At 42.8% G+C, this 12778-nt stretch overlaps 1 pseudogene across 1 annotated transcript; it reads right to left on the reverse strand.

The window, feature by feature from the left end:
• Nucleotides 1–1369: 1369 nt before the first annotated feature.
• On the reverse strand, nt 1370–4114 carry LOC308564638 (disintegrin and metalloproteinase domain-containing protein 20 pseudogene; annotated as a pseudogene). The gene is made up of 2 exons: nt 1682–4114; nt 1370–1387 (listed from the first exon to the last, which is right to left on the reverse strand). The product of its transcript is annotated as a disintegrin and metalloproteinase domain-containing protein 20 pseudogene (transcript).
• Between the last annotated feature and the right edge of the window lie 8664 nt (nt 4115–12778).

A 12778-nucleotide genomic window follows, 5' to 3' on the forward strand; every position in this document is an offset into this window, starting at 1 on the left:
TCTGAAACCATAGGTTCACAAAGGATTTCAACAGTTAATTCTTCCAAATATTTTTGAGAAAACAAAGTACTGGATTGTCAGGAATCAGAGGTCTTGCCCTCATTAAACTTTATAACTTCAAGGAAACAATCATATGGAACAGGCAGTGAAGGTGAGGTCCAGAACCACCAATACCTACATTTCATCTATAACTAGGGTATGAAGGCCCTGCCATTGCATCCCAAAGCAAGAAAAATATGACAGGAAATATTTGGTCCACAGTGCTCATCCAAGTTGGCCAAGGTTTGTTTAGGCCTACAAAATAATTCAGTTTCTCTGTCTGTAAAACTGGCTTCATCACAGAATGCTTTCCTTTCCAGGTGTTCATTCCTAATAAACATCTTAGACACTAAAACTCCAATTGAGTGTCTGCTTCTGGAGAACTTAAACTATCACAATGGAGTAATTACTGATAAAGTACCAAATAGCCCTAGGGCCAGGGGAACAAAGAAAAGAAGTTGAGCTTATTAGAGTACTCATGATTAAAGGAGATCCTCTGCAGAGCAGGGACCAAGGCCCTTTAAGGAGGGCAAGTGACCAGCTAGTGCTCATGCTTCAGGAACTCAGAGGAGAATCACCCTGCTAACCCCAGAGCTGCAACTCAGATCTCTGAAGGTGTCAGTGGCTAACTGGTGCTGGTACTTCTCAGGAAGAATGAAGGTGGTTCTAACAAATCCAACAAAACTGGAACCCCAAACCAAGCATAGCTACCAGAGTGAATGGTCCCAGCCAAAATGACACTAAGTGTAACTTTTAGCACGCAGGGAATTAAACTCTCTTCTCCCCTCATCTTTCATTCCAGGCTACTTCTCTGCCCCCTTTTGGCATAGCTACCTGGAAGAGTGCTGGCAAAACAGAAATGGGGTATATAGTGGCACATCCCAGACATTACATCTTACAGAACAAAGGTGGGAGAAGGTTTAGATCTGATAAACATCAGCTTCAAAATGTGTCTTTGCTGTTCTTCTGCTCAAGGTACATAAAGAGACGACTTCCACGGAGCATCTGAGATCTTGGTCCCCAGCATGTTCTCAATTTGGCTCAAATAAATTCTTTTTCAAAAGTCTTTTTATAGATTTTAGGGAGGAAATGAGAGAGAGAGAAACATCGATGTGAGAGAGAGACATTGATCAGCTGCCTCCTGCATGCCCCGTACTGGGGATCCGAGCCCACAACCCAGGCATGTGCCCTGACTGGGAATTGAACCAGTGACTTTTCAGTGCACATGACAACACTCAACAAATTGCGCCACATCAGCCAGGGTTCAAATAAATTCTTATAAAAATTCTTTAAAAAAAAAAGATACATGATTTCCAGAAATAATAAACTTCTAATATTGCTTGAAACACTGAAGAGGAAGTTAAGAACATGCTAGGAATCCTTCAGTATAACATGATCCAGACATGAGAGATCCTTAAATTTTGCTTTAAATAGTAGACATGTTTCTCTACTATTAAAAAAATGAGATTTTTAAAATGAAGCAGGAGCTTTACTGTTCCTTCTCTTCCTCCTTTATCTCCTCTTCCTCCTTTACCTCTTCTCTATTTTTCCTTTTATGTTTCTTACAAAGCACAAGGAAGCGATACAAAAAGAAAGCAAACAAAGGACCAAGGCACAATAACGACACGTAAGCCAACTTTGCCTCTGGTCCTTGGTTCTTAGGAGGTGGGCCGCTATCATCACTACCTCCATTGCCCTTGTGCGTGCAGTTGGGAGGTGCCCACCCACGGTTGCAGTGGCAATGCTGTTTATTATTGCAGACCCCATTCATGTGGCAGGTCTCACACCGACAGGGCTGTGGCAGATGGACCATACTGACACACTTCTGGTAGATGCCCATCTTTTCTGGACCACACACTGTGCCATCTTTCACTCGACCAATATCAGGTATGGACATCCCCAAATGATAATCAATACCCCAGCAAGTGGTGTCATTGAACTGACCCTGAAGTCCTGTAGCATGTTCTACCAGATTAGGAATAACTGACATGTTCTCACACTGAACTCTCCCACAGAGGATGTCTGCGGTATTACATTTGAGGTATGCCGTACCAGTTAGACCACAGTGGCCAAAACGGTTTCCCTGGGAGTTGATTTCTTTATAGCAATTCCGAGACGCACTCTTTGCGCCTTCACCAAAAATCTCCCTGCACTGTTTGTCATGGCCATTACATCTCTTTTGATAGCAGTAGGCACCGTCACTACAGGGAATCCCATCCTGCACATATACATCTTCTGGGCACTGATGGAATGTCCCATTGCACCACTCTGGAAGGTCACATTCACCCATCTGTTGTCTGCACAAAGTCCCTGATGGCATGAACTTGCAGTCTTTGCAACACAGCCCAAAAGCACAAGCAGCACCAGGCCTCAGAGTGCAGTTCAGCAGACAACAGGGGTGATGTTCACACTGCTTTGTAGATCCACAGTCACACTCCTCTCTCTTCAACAACTAGGTTCCCACAATACTGTAACCTGAAAACATTCCCTGGATATGGAGGAGGGTAAATACACATGCCTTTACTCATAGTGTGGTCCCAATAGTAGGCACAACTGCAGTTGCTGAATTTAGTTGTCCCCTGCACGGTAGGAGCCATTATGCACCACTGGGAAGCACACACACACACACACACACCATTCAGTGTCGTGCTGATTACCCAAATTATGACCAAGCTCATGGGACACAGTAATGGCAAAAGAATACAGACTGTTGCCTTGGAATATACCAATTCCACAATTAAAAGGATGCTGGCATAGTCCTCCGATGTAGGCAATACCAAGCTTTCTGCCAAAATATTTTTTTATGAAAAGACGGGCATCATCATGTTGCAGTCAGGCATCAAGTTGGAGAAGCTTCCAGGAAGCAGAGTCTTCCAGCATCTGAACTATGTCATCGGTGGGAATTTGGTTTCCTTTATCCCAGACCTCAATTCCAGTCAAAATTACATCAACCTTGAAAGGCTGATAGAAGATACCCAATATATTGACAACATCAAGTACTTCACGCTGCACTAGTGACACATTACTTTCAGAGAAAAGGTATCGGAAATGGTCCACAACCACTACCAGCTCAAGATATCGCAAGTGAGTCCACCAGCCCACATAAGAACTTTGCATCAGAGTGGACCTACAGAACTCTCGCAGCTCCAATTGACGTGCTATTTTCTCTTCTGTTAAGCCACATCTCATAGGTGGGAGCTGTATATCATCACTATCTATCTTATACACCAGGTGTTCAAATGTGGCAGAAAACCTAATTGGCTCGATTCCATAAGCAAGGTCACTTATCTGTAGCATTCCTTGAAAGCCTCCAGAACAGGTACTGAGGGCAACCAGGGACTCGGGGACACCCTGCACATAACCATGATAGTAGCAGTCATCAGGAACAAAAGGCTGATCCTCCTGGAGGACATGCTGGTCCGTGTAGGTGAACACTGGTAGGTGTCTGGAAGCCAAGAGCTTCTTGACCCTCATGTTGACAATGTGTCTTTGGCCCCCAAACTGAAGGCTGTAGGAGGGCCAGCCTGGAGCCTTAGCATCTCTGCCCCTGCTGGGCACCTTCAAGGGGATCACAACTTCTCGGGAGGAGAAGCGCTGGGAGGGGCTGGCCTGAGAGTGGCCAGAAATGGACAGACACTCCCCAAACCACAGCAGCAGAAGACTGACCTTGATGTGCATCGGGGCCTCACCCGCTGCCATTATGGAACTATCATTATGGAGCCACCTGTCCATGGTAGAGGAGAGGGCCGGGCATGAGGCGCTGCTGGTACAGTTTCTCCCTTTGAGCTGCTCAGGGTGCAGGGCTGACCTTTACAGATCTGTCTTGGAAGAGCTGGACCATCAGAGCTGCAGTGCTCGAAGTTGAAAACAGAGCTAAAGAGCGGTGGGTAGGGTAGGAGGGTGGGGGAGAGGGGGAGAGAGAAGAAAGTGGCGTAAAAAGTGATTCTTCAGTTGGGACAAGGCTTGAATCAGTAAAATACCCGAGGTTGCTCTTATACATATGTAAGGGGAGGAGGTGGCAAAAAGGTAGGATTCCAGAAAAACAGATGAAGGAGATTTATCAGGTGGATTATAGTTGAACCTGTATGGGAGATACATAAAGTTTCCTTACAGACTATTCTCTAAACATGTAAACTGGCATAAAAATTTTCCACATTAAAAAAACTGACATCTGACTTCCAAATTTCTCTTCTATCCCAAATCTACCGATGCTCTGCTATCTTCAACAAGTACGTGGACACCCCATCCAAAACCCAACATTGTTGGTCCCTTTATTCAAACAGTTTGTTCCATCTCTTTTCTTCTGCAGACATCTTATCTACACCCCCCCTCCCATTCTGTTTGAAGTTACCAATCAAAGTAAGCCCCACTTAAGGGACTCATTAGTTTTGAGAGACCCCCTCCAATGAAGATAATTTTTTATTTTACAATGCAATCTTATCTGCAGAAAAGACTGGACGAATGTCCAGGGAGGCAGCCATACTGATGGAGTAACAGGGAGTGGGGCTGCTATTTTGGGGCAAGGCAGACAGCCTGATTGCCTCTACTCACAGCATGACGGCAGCAGCCTTTTCTCTACCCCGCCCAGTGCATCATGCTCTCAATCATAAGAGACTCATCCTGGCTGCATAAACACAGATTCTATTACATGTTTTACATGGCTGGCGAATTAGTTGAGCTCTCTAGAGAAAGCTGGACTGAAGAGTTTAAACCGAGAATCAGTTTGTTAAAATGTTCAAAAGACCACAATTCAAGTGGCCTTACATCACGACTCCTATTGCAAACATAATTTTAGCTCAGGCAAAAGCTAATTTTTCTCATTCACTGACTATCAGTTAAAAGTATCCCCAGGCATCAGAAGGTTGCCGGTTTGATTCCCAGTCAGGGCACATGCCTGGGTTGCGGGTTTGATCCCAAGTAGAGGGCGTGCAGGAGGAAGCTGATCGATGTTTCTCTCTCTCTCTCCCCCTCTCACTCCCTCTCTCCCTCAAATCAATAAAAACATAGTTTTTTTTAAAAAGAAAAGAATGCCTGCATACATCTGGATAATATTCCAGAACTAATGGATGGCTACTGAAAACCAAGAATGCTAGATGAAACCTTTTAGAGAAAGCATCTCTGACAGAGGTGAAATCCTAATGACCAGATTTCCTCTTCATGACTGTCATGATATCCTTGGTACTTGCTATAGATCTGGGGTTATTAAGATGGATACGCATTTGGAAGAGAATTATTAACAATAAAATGTTATAAAGAAAATAACCCATACTAAATTTTGTCAGAAACATGATGTGGCGGTAATAGAAAAGTTTACTGACGAAAGTCTTTGAGGGTGCTCACCAGTCTCTGTCAACACTGCATGACTCCAAAGACAAGCTCTGAGGGAATATCTAACCTTACCATCAATGATGTGATGGTACTGATGTTACTCCAAAGCCCTTCTTTTCTAGCATTACCGGCACTTCAAGCAGTGTATCCTCTGTAGCAATCATTAATTCTTTCCTCTACAGGTGTCCCAAAAACATGTATACACACTTTCACAGCTGATAGCTCAACTGATGTTTCTTTCTTTTCAGTCAGACTAAGCTTTAAACAGAGGAAACTCATCCTAAAATGCTACTGGAATTTTGAAAATGCAGTTGAAGTGCAAACACTGCCTTTATAATTATTCAAAGTGTGTATACATTATTGGGGGGGTCTAGGGTTTCCCCTCAAAAATGTATACACACTTTAACAGTCGATAACTCAATTTTCACTCCTTTTCAGGTTTAGCTGATTTGAAATAACGCGCGAAGCCAGACTAAGCTTAGAACAAAGAAAACTTATCCACTAGACTTTTTTATGAGGATACAAAAAAGATAAAGTTTATGGTACAAAACTGGCAACAGCTGACAAATTGAAGGCGCACAAATACTGAAAAAAATGATTCTTGATGTTTGCAACTCCACTGCTTCAAGTTATCAGCGATGCCTGGACCAGAACGGTCATCAGTTTGAAAACAGGCATTGACAAAAGAAAGTATTCATTTCTGTAGATTCTTTTAAATTTTGAAAATGAACTATACGTTAATAAACACTTGACTTTTTATAATAATTTGAAATATGTATACATTTTTTTTGGCACCACCTATATTTCCGACAGCTATTTCAACTCCTTAAAACTCCTATCTTCCATGCCTCCATTCACTCTCAATCTCGGGCTAATTCAGTGTTTCACAAACCATACAGGGCCATGAAATCGATTTAGTGAGCCACAGCTAAATAAGACATAAAAATAAATAATATCAGGGCTGGCTTTAGCTCAGCAGTTCCTTCAAAACGAGCATTTGCTTGTCAACCACTCTTGTGAGGTTGGTCCGAGTCCCGTGGGCGCCCTCCAGCCCTTTCAATAGTAAGAGTAAGAAGAATATCATACAGCTTCACAGAGATCACATTCATGTCACCTGCCATTACCTGTCACAAGAGAAACTATAGCAGCATTCGGCAGCCCTTTCTTATGCTGATTATCAGGTATTTCCTAAACTCCAAAACTAAAACTTATACTCTGTCTATGAAGCTGGAGCTAAGACTCTGCATGGTGTATTTCTCCATTGCTATTTGCCTTCCGGGATGAAGTTCTACCAATCAGGGCACTAGAGGGAGAATGAAAGACAAAAGGAGAGAACAAGGGACTTATTACCACCTATTTGCCTGCTGTTACTTTCTGTGAATCCCCAGCAATGATGCCTTGCTCTGGTGGTGAGGGTAGGTTACCACAAAGACCCAGAACCAGTTCCATCAAGGCCTATCACAGGTACAAGTATCCGGGGGACAGTGAACCCTCCTGAGAACCACTTGTATAGAGCCATGCTCCAGTACCCTAGGCAACCCACAACAGTCAGCCAGTGTCCCTCTCTGATGTTCCAGGTCACACCACCACCTGCCTTGGTACAAGCCCCATGTATGTAGCACCTCTCTCCGAGATCCGAGTCACAGTTTTGGAGGAACTTCTTCCAATTCCCTAAGAAGCCAGCACCAACTCAGCATTACTTTATAAGAGGTACAGCTATCAGCTCCACAATGCTCCTTTTCTGAGTTCCTAAATTACCAGCATCGCCTGGGCAATGCCCTATCTTCTACAGTCCAGGTCTAGATCTATGAGGCCCGTTATAAGAGTTTCTATGTTATGATAACCTCGACCTCTTCCTTTTGTTCCCCCATTCTTAGGGGTGGGTCTCCTTCTGGCAACTCCTACCTATGTACCTCAGTATTGTTTCCTTTTTACCTTTTCCGGTCTCTAGCACCTTTTAAAGAATTCCCTATATTAATTACGCTTGGTGGATTTTTTTCTTCTGGACTAGATCCTGACAGATACAGAACTTGGTACCAAGAGTGCTGCCGAGAGAGACAGACAAAACGGGACTCTGGGATTGGTTTGGGCATGTCCATGGCTTTAACACACTGCTGAACTCCTGTCCAATGAGGAACGAGCATGTACTGGCATCATAATTAAACTGCCACCGAATGTGGATTGTGATGAAGTGCCCTATTGAAGCAAGTGTGTGGGGACCCAGCTGTGATGGTAAGTACCTCAAGGACTGAGGAGCAGGTTGGCTATACTGAATTCTCCTGCAGAATTTATACAATGAAGCTCACAGTTCTAAATTCTCAGCTCAGAGAGCTGATAATCGTGGACCTAAAAGAATGTCTCCTTTCTTTCAGACACAGAGTCAACCTCATAGAAAGTCAAATTTTAATTGTGGAGTTAGAGAACCACAGTGTAAGTTGAATACATAGATTTGCCAAGACTTGAGCGGGAAAGTTAGGATGCTGAGAAGGGGGAAAACCTTGACAGCTGCAAAGGGGAATTCCAGCTGGACTTGACTGATTCTGAATATCTAGAGCCTGCAAGTATCTGAGTCTCCTTTAGCAGGGAGAGAACCCAGCCCTCTCCCGAGAGAAGTCTAGCCACCTCTAGCTTGAGACCCTGTCATTATCTCAGCTAGGGAAGTTGCCCTGCAAGGGAATGTCTAGTCTCCTCAAAATGTACTCTTAACACCCTTTATTGGCTCTAAATGCAAATCAGAATCTAATTCAACATGTTCCAGAGGAATAAGTTCAATCTGAATTGAGAGGAAAGAACTTCTACTCCAGAATAATTACAATATTTTACTAACTCACACTGGCAAAATTAAGGAAACAAACCATATTAATAGAAATGATGAAGTAGTTACATAAAGATACATTTAATATAAAATTCAACAGGAATATGTATCTAAATAAATAGCTTCAAAGATATAAAGCACTCTAGTGTTTCTCTTCAGAGCGTACAAATCTTTCCCCTTTTACAAAATATATAAAGCAAATGTTGAGAGATCAAAAGGAGAAAGAGAAAAATCCAAAATCTGCTTGTAGGTATTAACACACTTCTCTGAGCAACTGATAGATCAGACCAAAAAACCAAACCAAAACAAAAAGATTTAAGCAAGGTTTATCAAATTAACCTAACTGACACATATAAAACACGACATCCAACAATTGCAGAATACTCACTGGGTTCAAATGCACTCAGGCCCCTCCCTAGTGGTGATTTCCTGGAAGGCCCCGTGCCCCCAGCACCAGCCTGTGCTTGGAGGGCGGCACCCACAGCATTTGTCTACAGCCTAAGAGCCTCCTGGTTTCCAGACGACTGCCAGTGTTCACCTACACAGAGCGGCACACCCTCCAGGAGAGCCAGCCCGTTGTCCAGGATGACTACTACTATCATGGTGATGTGGAGTGGCCCGAGTCCAAATGCTCCTCTGTACCTGTTTGGGGGCCCTTCAAGGGATGTTACAGATAAACAATCTCGCTTATGAAATCGAGCCCGCCGGTAAGGCACTCTACCACATCTGAACAGCAACTGTATAAGATACACAGTAACAAGATAAGACTTAATTCCCAGCAATGAAATGTGGCGTGACAGAAGACGAAATCCAGCATCAGAAGCTGGAGTTGGAGGCAGAGAATTCAAAACCACCACCAAACTCCCAGTTGGTGGACCCACAGGCCCTTTGTGGAGTTGGTCCTATAGATGGACAGCTATAGTTTTAATTACCCAAACAGGAATGTCTCAAAGGCAGCAGAAGAAATATATATTCAATGTGATCAAATTAGTAGATTCCATCTATCCACAGCTAGCCCTTCATGCTTCCTTAATTGGGGCTGAGATTTGGAACCAGGGGAAGCTTTTCAAGACGTAATCAACTACTTGCCAATTCCAGTGAGTGGAAGTGCTCATCTTTATCTCTGTTTGCCACATTATTCTGGGCATCTCTTTGTGGGCAAGAGTTTTTCTAATATATTTGGTCTGGCTTGAAACTCAGGAGTATGCTACCCTCATTTTGGGCCAGCAGTTTGTAAATGCATCAAAGAGGGTTTCTTTCATTTTGCAGTGGTTACTGCTCACCAGCTGGGCCATAACCTTGGCATGTCTTACATGGAGAAATTCTGTGTATGCAGGAAAACAACACTGCAACTGCAGTCATGGAAGTTCTTTAAACCTCATTAACCACGGGAGAGGAAATCTGTCAGGCGAACATACACTGGCTTTTTGAAATGCTACCCCATTGGAACATGGTAACAAGGTAGTAGACGATGAAGAAGACTGTGGGTCAGAACGTCAGTGCAGAAAGGACGCTTGCTGCGGCTCCAACTGTGAATTGAAAACCGTGGGCGTGCTATGCTCTTGGACCTCTCCTGGAAAGCCCTGTAGAATACACATCAGTGAATGCGACCTTTCTGACTGGTGCCATGGACGGTCAAGGTGGTGCCCTGAGGATTTCTATGTGTAGGATGAGATGCCTTGTGGTGACAGTACCTACTGTTATCACAAAATGTGCAACAGTCACAACAAACAATGTTACTATATTTTGGCCAAACAGTAAGGAGCCTCTGTGAGCTGCTATTCAACAATTAATATGCAAGATCATTTTGGCCACTGTGGTATAAAAGGTTTAACATACAAAAGATGCCCTCCAAGTACTTTGTGTGGAAGAGTGCATTGTGAGAATACAGAAACGATCCCCAGTGTAAAATGAGACAATGCCGTAGAACTCAGATATATATTAAGGGTACCAAAGTGTTGGGGAATGGACTACCACTCTGGCAGGAATACAGCTGACACTGGACAAGGAAAAGATGGCACCTTGTGAGGTCTAGGCAAGATATACATTAGAAGGAGCTGTGTCGGTTCTTTGACCCTCAACTATGACTAAAAATTACAGAAATGTCGTGAGAGGAGAGTGCAACGATGAACAGCAGTGCCACTGTTGGTGAGCTCTTCTTATTGTGAGTGCACAGGCTACGGAGAAAGCTAAGACAGTGGCTCAGCTCCAAGGGGCAGTCCCCTTCCTCACTATTCACAATTCTTTACACAATAATTCTATTCACACAGTTTTTCCTTACCTCAATATCTTACGGTTTTGTTTTTATCCTCACTGAGGGTATGTTCTTTTCTCACTGATTTTAGAGAGAGGGAAAGGGAGAGAGAGAAAAAGAGAAACATTGATGTATGAGAGAAACATCAATCAGTTGCTTCCCGTATGTGCCCCCCGCCCCCCGGGATCAAATCTGAAGCCTGGGTATGTGCACTGACTGGGAATCAAACCAACAACCTTTCAGAGTAAGGGATGGCGCTCCAACCAACTGAGCCACACTGGCCAGGGCTCAGTACCTTATGTTTTTATCAGAGTACACTGTTTTTAAGAGTCCCTAATCAAGAAAATATCCTTACAACTTAGAACAGGAAATGGAAGGGTTACAAAATATTCACTGGTTCAAAGAAAATATCTTTGGAAAGAGAAGATACCGCATGATCATTGCCCAATGACCACAGTTCATTAATTTAGAAAGTGTGATCAAAGGTAGGTTTTCTTGATTCTTTGTTTAATTGAAAGATAAACGGCCAACTTCTGAAATTAAATGTCTTTTGCTTTTCCTTAGTAAGTACTCAGTTCTCTCCATTTTCAATAGGGTTGCACTCAGTAGGAAACGCTGGAAACGTGTTCCAGTGCGTTCATCATATTAGCTCTGTGGCTACACCCTTTAACCAGGTCTAAGGGAACAAATGAGTGGCATAATCACTAAGACAAAGCGTTAAAAGACACAGGCTCCCTTTGTAATATCTGAAGGAGAACTGTTAGAGCAAATCAGCAGAAAGAACAAGGCTTATAAACAAATAGCCAGATAAGGAACCAAAAAATTGTAAAGAGATATAAAAAGGCAAAAGTTTGCATGGTTTCCCACTGCACATTGCTGTTTGCAGAAGGGACATACAAGATCACTTAGATACATCTTTCCACACGAGATTAATTGCTATTAATTTAATAGATGGCTGGGCAATGTTATTAAAATACTCCTTTAGATGTGATGTTTTGATAAGAACTTTTGTTGTCACTAATAATCCTTTTCTATTTAATAATGATAGCTAACATCTGTTGAGTGCTTTCTCTATGCCAGTTACTGTTGTAAGAGCTTTACATAATTAAATCACATTAACTCTACTGTTATCATTCCTGTTTTCCACATAAGGAAACTGGGGCATGACGTAGCTAAATAATTTCCCCAAGATAATGCATGTATATATTAAATATATCCATATATATTTAATTTATACAATATAATGTTCCTCACTATGGTTCCTCTCTAGTTCCCTGTGACAGAAACAAGCTTATTTGCAGAGCATTTGGGGAGGGATGTGGTGCTTTGCAGGAGCTGGGGAAAGCTGACTCTCGGTGCATATGAAAGTAATGCGTTTGAGGGAGAGGGGGGCAGAAGAGCATGCGTTGGGAGGGTATTGGTTAACAGCAAGAGATCCAGAAACAGAAAAACCAGGATCCATTGAAGCTGGGCCCTACAGAGGGAAATGGCCAAGTGAGAAGAAGATGGAGTGCCCATGATGGACGTTGTGGGAAAGAGAAATTTAGTAAGGGGACTTCCTGAGTTACTCATTGTATGGTGTGCAGTGTAAACCTCCTGTTCTCTATGAAATCTTCAGTAAATTTTACATTGATTACTAATACTTTGTGTCAGAGAGCCGAGTATTCTTTAACGTGGGGAACTCAAAGACAATGACAGAACATCACCAGTCAACTGCGTTATAAACTGAAATGTTCCCATGGATTCTCAAAGGCAAAAGATATCAATGTCTTAAATCAATCTATTAATTTCTTACGAGGAGCTTGGAAGGACCTTCCACAGCAAATCAGCTCAGAAAGCAGTCTCTGGTGTTGTTCTTGAGAGAGGAGAGAGAAGAGATTGGGGAGGATAATTAAGAAACATCCTCTGCCCTTGAGGTTTACAGTCTTACCAAATCCTAATGTCACCCTTTTAAGTGAATATCCCTGTAAGTGCTGAACTCATTTATTAGTTATAATAGTTGGTTGTTTTAAATATTTTTATTGATTTCAGAGAGAGGAAGGGAGAGAGAGAGAAAAAAAAACATCAATAATGAGAAAGAATCATGGATTGGCCGCCTCCTGCACACCCCCTCTGGGGATCAAGCCCGAAACCAGGCATGTGCCCTGACTGGGATTCAAAATGTGACCTCCAGGTTCATAGATCGACACCCAACCACTGAGACACACCGGCCGGGCAGTTATAATAGCTTTTAGTGGGTTCCTTAGAATGTTCTACACACACAAAGTCATGGCATCTACAAACAGAGATCATTTTACTTATTTATTCCAGTCTAAATGCTTATTTCCTTTTCGCCATCCCAA

The sequence above is a fragment of the Miniopterus schreibersii genome (genome assembly GCF_964146895.1).
Source record: "Miniopterus schreibersii genome assembly, chromosome: 1".
Classification (NCBI taxonomy): domain Eukaryota; kingdom Metazoa; phylum Chordata; class Mammalia; order Chiroptera; family Miniopteridae; genus Miniopterus; species Miniopterus schreibersii.